Source organism: Schistocerca americana, chromosome 1 (genome assembly GCF_021461395.2).
Source record: "Schistocerca americana isolate TAMUIC-IGC-003095 chromosome 1, iqSchAmer2.1, whole genome shotgun sequence".
In the NCBI taxonomy this organism is placed as follows: domain Eukaryota; kingdom Metazoa; phylum Arthropoda; class Insecta; order Orthoptera; family Acrididae; genus Schistocerca; species Schistocerca americana.
The window spans coordinates 704,126,032-704,128,806 of record NC_060119.1 but is presented as its reverse complement, the minus strand read 5'-3'; positions in this window follow the sequence as shown (position 1 = coordinate 704,128,806).

Sequence of the window (2,775 nt, the reverse complement as noted above, 5' to 3'; positions counted from 1 at the left end):
AATCGATAACTGGAATTAACCTATGTAGGAGATCTAGTTACCGATTCCATCTGTTCGATGGTTCATAATTTTAGACTTTTTGCAGTAAATCTGTGAACGGTGGTTTTTTTTTAGGATGTCTAGGTTTCTGATTGATCTCAGAACTACTACGAAAAGTAACAGATTGTTTTCTTTTTCATAGTAGTGAAGAGAGTATTACCAACTGTAGAAATTGTGTAACGCTTTAGTGCACACACTTGTTGTTAAATGGTCTAAATAACGATTCTTGGAATGGTTGGAACTGGTAACTGGAATTAACCTACGTAAGTTAATTCTAGTTACTAATTCCAGTGTTAGTCATTTTTCTGTAGATGTTCAGAGAGCAATCATGTTGCATTTTAGTGCACACACCTGCCATAAAAACGAGCTAAATTATGAAACATGGAATGGTTGGAATCGGTAACTAGAATTGACCTATATAGCTTAATTCTAGATATCGACTCCAATGTTTTTAAGACCCTGTTTTTGCGGATTTTCTTTTCTTGTCTACTACTCCATTAGATTTAATAGTTATTATCAAAAATTAACGGCACTTCACGGCATAGTGACATCATCATGTGCTATATTGTAATGGATTTAAAGTTTCTCTGTACTTTTCTTACTAGCATAAATTATGATAGTAATTTATTGCAGACATGTACACTTACCTTTTTCTGCTCTCATTTTCGTTATCTTAAGTTCTTTTCGATATAATATGTGGCTAAGTATTTAATCACGTGAACTGTGATTGTAATTTTTTCGTATGCTACAATGGTTTGTTTACGAACTTGCTCAGTCGCTTTCAATAATTGCCTCTATACAGCGTCTCTACCTTAGGTATGACGTCACTGGTCAAAGCTGACAGGTGGATCGGTCTGTAGAATTGTCCCGTGTGTTCTCGTCCGGTAAAGGACGTAAGTTGACATTAAAGACTACTTTTTTTCTTTTTAATTCAGCTACGGTACGATCCATACGTCTTTGCTGGACGCATTGCATGCATATGCAGTGGCATTGAGAGTTTTGTGGTTCTCCACAGCAGTACTCCACAAGTGTATTTCTTCCTGGTAAAATGCTAAACACTAAAGAACTTGCATCTTACTCTACTGTTCTTGAAACACTGTGATTTCTAAAGCCTAGAGAACTATGGTCTATGGTTCCAACGCTATTTCATAGAGCGACATATGGCACCAATTCTATTGGCGGCAATGTTGGTCCCTGTGAGTGAACCCGCCCAAGTCTTTGTATAAACATATTTTCCTCAACAAATAACTGTCGTTGAACGATACTTTTCTCGTTCTTTCATTTCTCAGCAATGTGAAATATTCCCATGAGACCTTTCTCAAGAACATTTATCATTAATTTTACTTCCACTCTAAGGAAACGCTATCATTGTTAAGCTGGGTTTACACTAGCAAGTCGCTTGCAGAAGTTATTACTGAAAGTTATTGCTAGTCTCTTGCAGCTGTGTTTACACAGCAGCGCAAGAATTAAGCAAGATTCTTCCACAAGTTCTTTGGCAAGAAACTTGCGTCAACAACTTGCTGATACTGTTCACATATGCTTTCAGTACCACTACAAGTGTGAGCCGAAGTGTAAAATGACAAGTAGGCGGGTGAGATATGCTGCATCTCTTGTAATTGTAATGCAAAACGTGAAAAAGAAAAAGAGAAGTATTTGGGTTAGAGAGTAGATAATGAGAACATCGCAAATTGGTGCCTTTTGCAAGAACTTAGTATCGAGAACATGAATACTTTTGAAAACTTTTGCAGAATGTCCTCAAATGATCTGGAATATTTGTTGATGTTAACAACGCCAGTCATATCAAAACGAGACACAAACTTCGGTACTGCTATTTCAGCAAAAGAACGTTTGCTAGTCACTCTGGTTTATAGCTACCGGTGAGCTAGGAATAAAATAGGCATTTCATTTATTTATGTGAAACATACAACCAAAAAAAGTTTGAATTTTGAAATCTTTTCTTTGTAGGAGACTCATACAAGTCCCTAATGTACTTGTTTCATATTCCCGTCAGCACGATTTCTCTGATCGTACCCGATGTATGTAGAGCCATTTTAACGTCTTGAAAAGGGAAAATTATTTGAAGGTATGTGAAAACACAACAATGAAATTAAATTTGCATTGAAATAAACTGCATTTTACAGAATTATATGCTTATAAAAATGTTTTTTTTCTTCTAATGCTCATAAAATGGAAAGTGACAAGCTAAGTAAACAGACTTTCTATGTACTTCTTTTATAGATGTGTCGAAATCGACGAGATTTCATTTAATGCGCTCATCTTCTTCACTCTATCCTTAAAGTCTCGGTTATGCACGTTCCGTACTTCGGGGTAGCTCTCCACGGCTTCAATAAAATGTTTTGTATCCTGCTTCATCCATTCTCGTTTCTTCCCCATTTCTGAAATTTGTTTGCATATAATACATAAGATGGTTGCATAAAATTAAGTCACCACATTAAGTAAAATGTTAAATATGAGTGTTATACAGACGACATGCTAACTATAACTTGCGCTTCCTACTTGCAAGAAATAGAAATAAATCCTAAAAGCTGCAAGTTACTTGCAGATACTTCTTGCGTGGTGTTTACACTGGAAGCGGAAAACGTGTGCAAGTCACTTCCGCAATAAATTGCTACGGTCGCAAGTCGTCTTGGCGATATGTTTACACTCGCAAATCGCGCGGCAAGTTCCTCCGCGGATGTAAATTGCTGCAATAACTTGCTAGTGTAAACCGAGCAT